General features: G+C 56.8%; 1 pseudogene across 1 annotated transcript; it reads left to right on the forward strand.

Moving 5' to 3' along the window:
- Window positions 1-223: 223 nt before the first annotated feature.
- On the forward strand, window positions 224-1,079 carry LOC308230246 (olfactory receptor 14A16-like; annotated as a pseudogene). Its single transcript has one exon. The product of its transcript is annotated as an olfactory receptor 14A16-like (transcript).
- Window positions 1,080-13,660: the final 12,581 nt, after the last annotated feature.

The raw sequence follows: 13,660 nt of genomic DNA on the forward strand, positions 1-13,660 counted from the left end.
CTGCAGAGTGCGACTGATGGGTAAAGAGCCCATGGGCAGATGCTCTGCTCTTCACTGCACACACAACCAGCACCAAACAGGGCTCCAGCCACGGAGCTGAAGGAACATCTCATAGAAAATTGTCTGTGTCTGTGAGGAGGAGGGTCTGTGGGGAAAGGTTTCAGTTCTGAGCACTGCTCCCTAACTTGTCACAGCCTTTTTTTTCCCTAAGTTAGGACAGCAGATGTCCAACGGCAGCTCCATCACCCAATGCCCCTCCTGCCATTTGCATCTATGCAGGAGCTGCAGCTCTGTCATTTCTGGCTTTTCCTGGGCATCTTCCTGGCTGCGCTCCTGGGCAACGGCCTCATCATCACCAGCACAGCCTGCGACCAGCACCTCCACACCCCCATGTACTTCTTCCTCCTCAACCTCTCCCTGCTGGACCTGGGCTGCATCTCCACCACTGTCCCCAAATCCATGGCCAATTCCCTCTGGGACACCAGGGCCATCTCCTACACAGGTTGTGCTGCACAGATCTTTTTCTTTCTCTTTTTCATGTCAGCAGAGTTTTATCTCCTCACTCTCATGTCCTACGACCGCTACGTGGCCATCTGCAAGCCCCTGCACTACGGGAGCCTCCTGGGCAGCAGAGCTTGTGTCCACATGGCAGCAGCTGCCTGGGGCGCTGGGTTTCTCACTGCTCTGCTGCACACAGCCAATACATTTTCACTCCCCCTCTGCCGAGGCAATGCTGTGGAGCAGTTCTTCTGTGAAATCCCCCAGATCCTCAAGCTCTCCTGCTCACATTCCTACCTCAGGGAAGTTGGGCTTCTTGTTCTTTGGCGCCTGTTTCTCCTGAGGGTGTTTTGTGTTCATTGTGGGGTCCTGTGTGCAGATCTTCAGGGCTGTGCTGAGGATCCCCTCTGAGCAGGGACCCCACAAAGCCTTTTCCACGTGCCTCCCTCACCTGGCCGTGCTCTCCCTGCTTGTCAGCACTGGTGCCTTTGCCTATCCCCATCTCCTCCCCATCCCTGGATCTGGTGGTGTCCTTGCTGTACTCGGTGGTGTCTCCAGCAGTAAAGGTGCTCATTACCTGACTGGGACTCCCTGTGTATCTCTTGTAAAGTCCTGAATAACTTTTCTTCAGATGTGTCTAAATTTTCCTTAGCGCTTTTTTTTTATTGGGTGCCTGCCAGCTGTGTCCTTGCCCCGAACACCTCATGTGCACACACATCCAGGCTCCCTCTTTACATAGCTCAATAAAGAAACCAGCAGCAATCACGAGTGCCAGCTCCCATCTCTGCACATCTCCTCTGGAGCTGGGGGGCAGCCCCAGCGTGCAGGAGGGGTTCAGGAGGCAGATGCCCACTGCCCCATGGAGGAGCAGCCCCCATGGCCCTTGGGGCTGCCCTGGCTGCATCAGGGCTGCTGCTTCCCTGTGCCATGGCCACAGACAGCAGCAGGACATGGTCATTCCAGTGCTGGTCTCCCCTCCCTTGCACTGGGTCTTGTACCCTTATATTTGTGTAAGCCCTGAGGTGTCCTGTAAGTGGTGACAGTGCTGTTGTCTGTGCAGTGGCATCCCTGTGGCTGCAGGCAGGAGCAGGCCATGTGAACCACAGTGGCAGAGCTGCCACCAAATGGGCTCCTCAGGGCAGGGCTGGAAGGCTGGAGGCTTCTGCCAAAGCTGGAGTGAGGAATACACGCAGGGAGCTGCTCCCTCCAAAAGGCTTCTGCTGTTCTGGGGTTCCTACGGACTCATGGGGACAGGCTTAGTGTCCCAGGGGTCTGTTGGGGACCAAGGGCTGGACCAAGAGCTCCCTTCATGGCTGCCCATGTCCAAGAAGACTGCAGCAGGTCCCTCTTACTTGCCTGTTGCTGTCCAGCCTGCAGTGGGGCTGATGGCCGATGCCATCCTGGAGAGGAAGCGTCTGCACCCAGGAGAGCTCAAGGGAGCTGCCGGGACAGCGGTGAGTCTGGGTGGGCAGTGGGTGGCATTGCCCAATGGGAGTGACAATCCACGGAGGAGCCTCCCAGAGGAGATGGTGAACCTGAAGAGACCACGGGCGAAGGAGCGCTCTGCAATGGCAGGAGAGGCCGTGAGGAGACTTGGAAAGCCCACAGGCTGATCTAGTGCAGCCCTGCCCTGCCCTTTGTGCCACTGGAGAAACCCCATGGTCTTGCCCATCTGTGTCCTTGGCTACTGAGCCATTGGGGAAGACAGAAGAGGGCTCAGCAGCAGTGACCCCATCCAGCTGGGTCCGCTTCCCCGCCTGACCAGCATGGGCAGTGCAGGGTCACCCCACAGCCCCAGGCACTACAGCCCCATCCCACTGCCAGCTCTGGGAGCACAGGGCAGGGGCCAGGAGCTCAGGCCAGAGCAGAGGAGGGATGTGGGGAGATCAGACAGGAGCTGACCTGGGCTGGAAATCGCCTTGGAGAGGAAAATGCTGGTGCTACTCCGAGATAATCCCAAGTCTCTGGTGCCCTAAAGCATGTTCATGGTGCAGAGCCAGCAGCCCTTGCCCTCTGGCCGCTCCACCTGCCCTGGGAAGTGGCTGGAGAAGGTTTGGTGTCCATCACTTGTCACCTCTTGGTGCCATCCTCCCTCCTGCAGGGTGGCATGGAAGGAAGGATGGCACGCTGCATCAGAGCTTGGACTGAAGGAAGTGTTGACCCAAAGGCCACACCATTTTGCTGCTGTCCTTCAGTCTATGGCCAGCACATGTCCCAACCTCCCACCCCCACCTTAGCCCAGAAGTTACCCTAGGTAAGGATCCTCAACCAGGGCAGAGCTGGAGGGCTGGAATCCAGCTGTGACTGCACAAAGGACAAGGCCTCTCCTGGGTCCTGTGCAGGGCTGGCAGCCCCTGTGATCCCCACCAGAGAAGGCAGAGGAGAACTTGGGAAAGTGTGGACCAACCCCATAGGCATCGGGGCCTTCAAGATGAGACCCTCAGTCCCAATCTGCCTTGTCTTCCTTTTGTACCTTAGGTAGTTATAGAAACTGCTTTTGTTGGCCTTCTGGTCACTCGCCAGATTCAGCTCAAGCTGGGCTTTGGCTTTTGTAACCCCATCTCTGCAGGCTTAGGAAACTATCATTGATGTTCTCCAGAGGTCTGCTGGATGGGCTCTGCTCTGCAGTGTTGGTCCTAGGCAGCTGCCAAGGTGGTTTAAGTCTAAGACCAGGAGGACCAGTGTGTGAGAACATGAGGCTTCCTGCAGTGTCCTGAAGAAGGCCTCATCTGCTTCTCCCTGATTAAGCAGTCAACAACGAACACTAAATATCTCACCCATGTTGGTGGGCCTGTCTAATCCTGACCCACAAGCTCTCAATAGGCTCATCATCTATCCCCAGGCAGAGCTCCAGCCTTTCCTGCTGCAATTTCATTTAACTACCACCTCTTTTTATTATCTGTCACGTCCTTTAATTCCTATTGCTGTGACCTTGTTAGAGGCACCACAAGCCAGGTGAGCCGTCTGCCCGCACACATTAACCACTGGCACAATGGAGCTTCACTCCAAACAGACCTCAAGAAATGGGATTTGACCTACAGAAACCTCAAGAAGTTTTCTTAAGAGAAGCGATCTTCTTCTGATCTTCTGATGTTCTTCATGAGGGGCAGGATCACCCTGTTGTACTGGGTTTGGTAGAGTGGAATTCATGTTCATCAGAGCAGCGCGTATGGTGGTGGGCTTTGGATTTGTGACCAAACCAGTGCTGATAACACACTGATGTGTTAGTTACTGCTGAGCAGTGCTTGCACAGCACCAAGGCCTTCTCTGCTGCTCATGCTGCTCCAGTAGCACGTAGCCTTGGGGTGCACAAGAGGCTGGAAGGGGGCAGTGCTGGGACAGCTGACCCCAGCTGACCGAAGGGCTGTTCCCCACCATGTGTTACCATGAGGGAGCAAGCGGCTGTGTGGGACTGAGCTGTCTGCCAGATTGAGCCACAACACCCGCACATCAAGGCAGGCTCGGGCATGGCTGCTTGAGGAGCAGACTCAAGGAGAAGGTTGCGGAGCTGCCCATGTACAGAAGAGGCCCAGCAGCAGCCCTCTGTCTGAACGCGTTGTTCTGGGGAGCAGGGGCTGGATGTCAGCACTTTAGGAAACTGATTTTTTGACCACTTTTGTGTGCTGCCGTGACCCCTGTGCCTGCTGCTCCAGGCAATCCCCATGGTGCTGGGCTGGTGCTGGGGCTGTAGCTGGGGGTTGCCCATGCCCAGGCACATGCTCCACAGTGACATGACTGCCTTGACCTTGGTCCAAACAGGTTTGGGTCGGCTGCTTTTTCCTTATCTGTTCACAGAAGCCGTGCTTGACTGAATGGTAAACCTTCAAACAAGATCAACAGGATCACAAACGAGCTTCAGACAGGCAGCATGAAACACGGTCTCCCACAATCACCCACACACAACGAGCTCTGGAGTTGATTCTAGCTGGGAGTTGATTCCCTGCCGTGACTGAGAACCACAACAAAGGATGGTGCTTGCCGCAGTGTGCCCGACAGTGTTCGTGTTCATCGCGACTGTCGGCACGGGGCGGCAGGACGGGGGGGGCAGCTGCTCTGTCAGTTTCACACTTGGCCGCACGGGGGCGCCTGGCCAACGCGCGCGGTGCGGCCAGCGCGGGGAGCATGAGAAGCTGCCGGGCCCCTCGAGTAAACGATCAGAGACCCGCATAACGCCCGTTCTGTTCTGACAGCGGTACAAAAGCGGGACCATCTTGTGGCCGTTTGCTTTGCTACGTGAGGCCTCACCTGGGGGTGGAACTTCCCAATTACCCGGGACTCCCGGCATCGCCTGCAACGGGGCTTCCCAGCTGAAGTGTGGGCCTGGAGGATGCTTCGGTGGTGACTGGTGATGTGTTTCTTCTTAATCTCTAGTCTCTCTATACAGTAATGATCTAATGCATTGCTAACTTTCTTTGGCAGTTTACTTATATACCTATATCTCTGATTTGCCTTATTGTCTTACTCACTAGATAGAGAGACAATTACCTAATTCACATTAGTGTGCTTGCTTTTAGTGTGCTTCTTGGCTTTAGTGTGCTTGTTTAATAAACTCTGCATATTATACAGCTAGTGTGTGGTCACTTTGTGGCATACCCTGTCTGTCAGCAGAACAAATGGTACCACCAATGTGGCAATCCACCCTTGGTTTGGCACCTAAAACTCCATCTGTACACTGCCTCTGTATTGACTGTACTCAGGTGTCCTTAAGCACACCTCCAAGAGTGCAAATGGCCAGGCACTGCTAACAGTACTGACTTGCTGGCCCCAGAACCCCTTTTGCTCTATCTCTCCTTTAAATAGTCTGTATATTCTTTGGACTATGCCTTGCTCACAGCAGGCAGCAATAACATGAACTGTATCTAATCCTGATTTTGTGTTTCAAAGCATTTCATGTGAGTGTCACCATTTATAAGGAGGGAGAAATAAGCACAGGACAGGTAACACAATGGAAGGGTCAATACATGTCTATAGAGGAATTCAGTCTGAGACCTTTCCATGAGTCCTATGCCTCCTCTGCTCTTCCTCAGCTGCTGTGATAGCCCAAAACAGAAGGAAAGGTAATTACTCATCGACTACCCAATGAGTAAAACTAGTGCCTGGGCCAAAGGGCTGATGAGATCTCAGCCTACCTTGGGCTCCCTTGCTCTGTCTCTGAGAGGGGAAACTGGCACAGAGAGCTGCTGGCACCATAGGCTTAGCATCAGGGTCTGGATGTTCGCACATCGGGAGCTGGTTTTCGGGTCAGGGAGAGTGCTGTCTGTCCAGTGAGGCTTTACACAGATGAAGTTTTAGATGGGTAAGTGAGGATATCCATGCTGGTAGCACTGTTCTGGTGGGCACCCTGTATAGAATGTGCCCAGCTATTTGGTTTTGTCCTAACACATTCAGCTTAGGGTTGGATGGATAGGCATCTGCTTAGATGCAGTTTTAAGTGGGAAAGCAAGAAGCGAGAGCAATGCTGGTGGCACCGTTGTGGAGCTCACCGTGTGCAGAAGATGCGCAGTGGCAGCTTTTTGTCCTGGCTCTTCGCATGTGGGAGCAGGGACGGGACAAGGGGAAAGGCTTTAATCTGTCAGAAGGAGACTGAGAGGGAATATTGGGAAGGTTTCTTCTAGCCTAACCCATTGCGGGATTCTGCGTCCTGCGGTCGGGCTCTAGGACCCAGCGGGGAGGGGCCGGACGTGATTGAAACCCCCGCGTTGATTCGACCGCGTCCGGCACCGTCCTATAGAAACCTGCCCAAGGGCCCCTAAACCCACCCAAACCGCCCCAGACATGCCCAAATTACCCAAATCCAGCTCAATTTGCCCCAAAACCCACCTGAAATGCCCCTAAACACCTCTCTCTCACAGCCCAGCACTCCCAGCCCGGCCCCGGCTTTGACCCCCCAAACGCCCAACTGAGGCCCGTTTCTCAGCCCAAAGACGCAGGGCCCAGGCTCGGAGCTCGTTCTGAGGCCGGGAAATGCCCGGCTGGGGCCGTGCTGCAAAGCCCCGGGTCCCGAGCACCCAAACACCCTCCAGGGCCCCCAAACAGCCCCAGGAGACCCGAACCGGCCCCGGCTGAGCCCCGCTTCCCCGTGTGCTGTGGGACAGCCCCGGAGGCCCCGGCAGTGCTTGGGAACGGTGCGGGGGGACCCGCGGCGCGGGCCCTGCCCCGGGTGGCCCTGGGCGAGGACCGGGAGCGCCGGCTTCAGTCCTCGGGCTCCATTCCCCACCGCCCCGAGTCCCGCCGCTGCCCTCTGCGGGCCGAGCTCCCCCCCGCGCCTCACATGGGCCCTGCCGGGGGAGCACGGACCAACCCCTGCGGCATCGGCCAGGAACGAACCAAATGGACGGGGCGGGGGGGGAAACGGTGGCCGCCGAGGCTCAAATCTCCTCGGTCCCGCCCCGCGCAGCCTCTTCCGGCGTTGATGCTTGGAGCCCCCTGCTCCAGTGGCAGGTGTCCGTGCCCGCGGAACTGGATGAGCGTTAAGGTCACTTCAATCCAAACCATTCAATGGCTCCATGAAGCTGGAGCTTAATTCCTGCTTGACAGCATCAATGTGCCAAAGCCCAAGGCAGCAGTGTTGTGTGAAGGTTGATGCTGGAACCATTCCCTCCCCGAGCGATGCTGATGCAATTGCAGATGTTCTTAGAGAAATAAAAGATCACTTTTGCTGTTCAGCACCCAATATCTGGTCTCTGGAGGCAGGAACGGGTGGAATTCTGGCTGGAATTCTCATCTGGCACTGCTCCACCTCTCCACAAATGATGCTTTGCTCCTAAGTGATGGTTGTGATTTGGGGATGGAGGATGATGGACCTGCTTCTATGCTGCCATGGGGAGAGGTCGCTGGTAGCCATGATTTCATGTGGATGTAAATCCTTGTGATGATGATGATGATGATGATATTGAACTATAAATGCTCTCCCTGGCACTTCAGCTGCCAACAGCTCAACCCAGCACCAAACACAGCCCTGGTTTCCAAGAGGGGTGGCAGAACCGGCTCGAAAGGAGGAAGGTTTCCACATCAAACTTTGTGGTTCAGCCTGCAAATCCAACAACTCTTTTCCTTCACATTTCTGTGCTCCCTAAAGGCTTTAAAACAACCCCACCCTTCCTTTTGTCCCTCTAACACACTCATGCTGTGGAGTTCCCCCATCCTCAGGCTTTCCTTAGCCCCAGAGGGCTCCATCTGCCTTTTACTCCCTCGGGGACCCCTCTTCTGGTCTTTGAATGCTCTAAAGCCTTTAACCAGAGCCTGGAGCAGAGCCTGAAGCCCACAGGGACCCCTGGACATGGCTTCAGGTCTGGAAGCTTTTGGCATCAGCCACCTCCCGCGCACCCCAAGCTATTGGGGCTCTTTGTGTCTCCTGAACCCCTCACCTCAAACTGCTCTGGGGTTGCAGCCCCGGCGCACGGGGGGGTTCTGGTCAACAAGAGGATGAGATCTTCACCTCTGTGTGTGCCTGCAGGGCTGGAGGCGCTTCCAGGCTCCAGGGTGAGCCCAGGTCTGAGCTGCCCACCAGGTCCGAGCCTGTGATTTGCCTTTCCTTGCCCTCACGCTGGCCCTGGCTGGTGGTTCCTCGTGGTTCACCTCGTGATGCTCCCAGCACACAGAAGCTCTTTCTTGGCCTCAGGAGCTTTCCTGACACCCCATTTCCTCCTCCTGCAGTTTCCTTCTCCTGCAATCCCCTGGTATTCTCCTCCCTATCCCAGTGCGTTTTCACCTCATAAAGCCAGTTCCTCCAGGCAAGGAGCTCCCTTTGTGGGTATCTTGCAGTTAATGGGATCGTAGAACGGTTTGGGTTGGAAAGGACCTGAAGATCATCCAGTTCCAACCCCCTGCCATGAAATGCCATTGAATGGCACCACAAGGATGGTGCCAACCCAGCCCAGTGCCTGTTTGTGGGGATTGGATTTTAGTCAGCCCATGGCCATTATCCAGAAGAAAACACCATGCAAAGAGCCATTTCCATCCCAGTTTCCTCCGTGGTGCTGCGGGATCGGGGCCAGGAGCTTTGGAAGAGCTGAGCCCCAAGTGATGGTGTGCTAGGATCAGCATCCCCAAGAGCTCCTCGGTGGCAATGAGAGGTTATTCCTTCATCAAAATGAAGTAAAATCACACAAATCCCTCCCTCTGGCCTCTGCTGCTGGCATATTGGTGTTAGCACCCATTATAAGGATGCTTCTGGTGCTTCCCAGGCTCCAATCTTGCGTCCCCCCCTCTTCCTACCTCCCCATGGGAAGCAGCTCCGGGATAAGTGGGAACTGGGATAACTCCTTTGCCAGGTGGAATCCTGACGTGTTTCCAGAGGGTTTGCCCTCAGGTTTATGCAGGAGCAGCGTGGGAATTCTGTGCCGGGAGCTGGGAATTTCGTGTTGGTGGATAGAAATCCCGGGCGGTGCCGGAGCGAACACTGTGCCTTTGTCACCACAACGATGTTTTCCAAGCGAGGATTCCTCCTTTGACACCCTTTGTATGGCCTGGATGAGGGACACGGTCGCTGTTGAGTGCTCAAAGAAGCTCATCCTGAAGGTCCTGGTCCCATTCCACACTTCTGTTTGGAAGCTGCATCCTTCAGGAATACCCCCACGGTGAAGGTAACTGATGGCTGATACCAGCAGTGGGGTTTTGGGGGCAGCTTTTGACAGGACACCAATGGGGTTGTCTGTGTTGTATCTTCAACAATGTGTGTTGGGGTATCAAGGGTAAAGCTGGAGCTGGGATCTAGGCAGGATCCATCCCTAAGGACACCCCTGGTGAAGAGGGTGCTTTGACACCAGGAGCTGCAGCCCTAAAATTGAGTTGGAAAAGGCTCATTCTTTGATACCAACAGCATTCCAGCTAAAATCTCTGCTCCCCACTGCCATAGGGCTGGAATCCCTCTGCTCCCGTTGCCATGGGGCTGAACCTCTCTGCTCTCATTGCCATGGGGCTGGAATTCCTCTACTCCCACTGTAGGTTGATGGTTCCTTATGGTTTCAGGGAACTTTGGGGGCCTGTTGGGAGATTTAGGTTGGATTTAAGGAAGTTCTTCTCTATGAGGGTCGTGGGACACTAGGATAGGATGAATAGAGAAGCTGCCCCATCCCTGGCAGTGTTCAAGGCCAGGCTGGACGGGGCTTGGAGCAACCTGCCCTAGTGGAAGGTGCCCCTGCCCTTGGAACTGGATGAGCTTTAAGGTCCCTTCAATCCAAACCATTCCATGATTCCATGCCTGTTTCTTTCCCTGCCAGGCCCTGGGTGCTCCAAGTAGGTGTCACCTCTGGCATCCCGAAGGTGCTCAAAGGTCCCTGGTGCCACCCATGGATGCCAAACAAACGCATTCCCTATGGGATAAACCTGCAGCCTAAGGAATAATGAGTGGAGAGATGGAGCCAAGGGACAGGGTGAATTCAGCCCCATTGCAGTGGGAGCAGAGGGGTTCAGTCCCATGATAACGAGAGCAGAGGGGTTCAGCCCCACGGCAATGGGAGCAGAGGGGTTCAGCCCCATGGCACACAGTGCCTGAGTCACCCTGGCTCACCCTGCCCTTATCACAGCTCCGCACCCTGACCCTGTCCATGTATCCCCTGGGTTGTTCCGGGTTGGAACAACTTCCTACAGTGAGAAGGAGTTCCCTCCCTCGGGGAAACTGAGGCACAGCTCAATGTGCTTTGGGGTTACCTGTTGCTCCGGCTGTGATGGATTATCCATGATCCCACCCAGTAGGATCCCTGCGAGTCAGTAAGGAGCAGGTCAGACCCCATGAGGGGCTGTTGTTGGACCCTAAATCCCAATGCAGAAGGGAATAGGGGGGAAAAGGAGGAGGGAAGTGGGGAGCGAGGCCGGGTCTGGGGAATCCTATGGGAATGTGTGTCCATCGAGCAGGGCAAAGGGTTAACGGGGAAAAGGATCTGATTTGCCAAGTGGTTCCTGGTTGGTCCCGTGTGTGAGAGGAGGAGGAAAAGGAGGAGGAGGGAGCGGGGTGCAGGGCTCCCATGGGACCGCGTCACCAGCAGGTAGGTCCCTGAGCCCCCATCTGCACCCGTGGGTGCTGCAGCACCAATTTGTGTCCCCCCCCAGCCCTTTGCTGTGGCTGCTCCCATGGGATGGGACACCGGGATCCCCCCTTTCCATGGTGACAACAATGGGATGAACCCATCTCGCACTGGTCACTTTTCCCCTTGGGGCTCAGTTTCCCCATCCAGCGTTGGAGCATCCCTCAAAGCCCATGGTTAATCCCTGCTGGAGCCAGGGAATCCGGCTCTGCCTGGGAAGGAACCAGGAACAACACCCGAAGCAGGGATGGGTTCTCCCTCCCTCGTGGCCTCGATTGCAAGTGGCTTTTAGGAGGACGACCCCCCCCTTGCTGCTTGCTTGCTCCCTTGGGATCCATGACTCCAACCTGTTCGGGTCCAAAGTGCTGCCAGAGCGCTGGAATCGCGGGCTGGGTGCTCTGTGGCACCCATTGCCCTCTGCTCCCATTGCCATGGGGCTGAACCCCCCTGCTCCCCATTGCCATGGGGGGTGTTGGGCTGCTCAAGGGGTGTCAGAATGCCCAGCGGATGTCAGGATGCTCACGGAGGTGGAAATGTGCTGGAGGGGGGCTTGTGTCCGTAGTGGCTGAGCCGCATCCCGGTGCGGACCCCCGGGTCGAGCCACTCTTATCCCGGCCGAATTCCTGGGAGCTTAATGAGTAACCGGCTGCGGGGAGCCGAGAGGGTGCTTTGTGTGCTCCTGCTCCCCCCCGGCCGTATTTGTATAGGGCTCCATGCAGTGCAAGGGGGCACACACACATTGCCTGGGGGGGAGGCAGCTCCTCTTGATGGCCATCAGAAACTTCAGAGGCTGTTGAAAGCTTCAAGAGCTTTAAGGTCCATTCCAATTCAAACCATTCCAGGACTCTGTGATTCCACTATTCCCAGACTGGGCAGGGTCAGGTTTGATGTAGGGGATGCTTTTGCTCCACATTCCATCCCTTGTCCTGCTGGGACCAGGGTATTCCAGCCCTGGGGGATGCCTCGGGCACAGGCATGGAGCTGGTGTTGGGATTTGGGGATTGGACTGGAGCAATGGATGAATCTATTGCAGGGGGTCCTATGAGCTGAGACCCCACCAACTCGCTTCATGGCTGCTCCTTCCCCTCCCCCCCCCCCCCCCCGCAATGCTTCCCTCCTGCATTCCACAGCGCCGGGATGGATGATCCCGATGTCTTCCTGGGTCCCTGCGAAGGAGCCCTCTGCGGGGTGCCGGGGCAGAAGCGCCGCTGCATGTCCGCGCTGGAGCCGGTTACAGTCCCCGGCCCCAGCTCGGAGGAGGAGGAGGAGGAGGAGGAGGGTGAGGACCATGTCCAAGCGGTGCCGTTGCGGCGATCCTGCGCCCTCCGCATCCGCTCCCGGGATCCCTTTCGCCGGCACAGCTGGGAGCCGGGCAAGGAGCTGAGCGGGGTCCCCGGCTACGACCACCTCAGGTAGCAGTGAGTTGCCCCGTGTCACCATCCAGCCGTTCATCGCCTCCCCACTGCTCCATCGGGGCCCTCCCAGTACATCCCAGAATGTTCAGGGGGTGTTGGGATGCTCAGGAGGTGTTGGGATGCTCAGGGAATGTTGGGATGCTCAGGGGGGTGTTGAGATGCTCAGGGGGGTGTTGAGATGCTCAAAGGGGTGTCAGGATGCTCAGGGTATTTTGCGATGCTCAGGGGGTGTTGGGATGCTCAGGGGATGTCGGGATACTCAGGGGGGTATTGGGATGCTCAGGGGATGTTGAGATGCTCAGGGGATATTGGGATACTCAGGGGAGTGTCGGGATGCTCAGGGGTTGTCAGGATGCTCAGGGGGTGTTGGGGTGCTCAGGGGTTGTGGGGGTACTCAGGGGGGTGTCAGGATGCTCAGGGGTGTCGGGTGCCCCAGGGATGACCCGTTTTGAGGGTATCCCAAAAGCCAGGTGCTAGAGCAGGCCTTACCCCATGGGGATGGGATCCTGGTTGTGTGTCCCCCTCCACGCCCAGCTCGGGGTCCCCTCTGTCCCCACTGCAGAGTGAGTCTCAAAGGACTGAGCCCTGATGACATTGACTCCAGCATGGAGCAGTTGGATGGGCTGGGACGTCACCAGAGGGACCCCCGGAGAAACCCCCTTATCCACAGCAACGATGACCTGGAGTCCCTGCTTTCACAGGCCGAGGCGGATGAGCGGTGGGCACAGGTAGGAGCCCCCTTCCTCTCCTCTTCATGTCACCCCAGGGTGTCCCATCACCCACCTGCAGCCGGGGAGATGGATGCATGGATGAGCTTGGGTAAGAGCAGAGCCTCATCCTTGGTGGCTTTGTCATCATCCCAAGAGCAGCATGCTCCTGCCCAAGCTCTATTTCGGGGATCAGGGAGGGTGTCCCTGGTGCCAACCATTTCCCCATGGATGCTGGCAGGAGGATGTGCCGGGGTCGCCAATATCCCGGATCCGACAGAGCTTCCACAGCTACGGCCTCTCCAAATCCGCATCTCTCGGCATCATCAGCAGATCCCCCGATGCAGACGGTGAGTGGCAGCACCCAGGATCCCCCCAGGAATGGGGAAACCCCCCCTTACATCCCCCCTCCATCCCCTCTTAAACTGGATTCTTGGTCCCTCTTCTCATCCCTCTTCCTGTTGCAGGGATTTCCCTCTTCGCCTCCCAGCAGAACCTGGTGAATGGGTGAGTTGGGAACGGGGTGTGCTGGGGGGTGAATAAAGCACCTCAAAGGCCAGAGAGGAGACTTAGGGATGAAAACAGGGATTTTTGGAGGGTTATGGCTGCAGAGAGGGAGCGGGATAGATGCGACGGGGCCAGGCTGAGACCTGACACACTTCGCTCATTGTACATCAGGCTGTTGGGGACGGTGTCCCCCTTCCCCCCGCTGGCATCACGCTGTGCCAGCGGCGCCTGTCACAGCCCATTCCCATCCTCATTAGGGCGGTTGTTCCCGGGTGGCGCTGGCCGGGAGCCCCGCGGGGGACAAGCGGGGACAGGGACAGGCCATAGAGGACGGTGCTGCGTGTCCCTGCCCCTCTGTGTCTCCAGGGTCAGGAGCAGGGTTTGTCCACCCGGGAAAGTGGGGTCCATGCCCGGAGCACCCCACAACCCGCTCCCCACCTTACAGGGAGTTGACACGGTTGGGGGTGACCGAGGAAGGGGCCCGTGGTGGGGGGCTCGTCCGGCACCC

The sequence above is a fragment of the Psittacula echo genome (genome assembly GCF_963264785.1).
Source record: "Psittacula echo genome assembly, chromosome: 26".
Lineage (NCBI taxonomy): Eukaryota > Metazoa > Chordata > Aves > Psittaciformes > Psittacidae > Psittacula > Psittacula echo.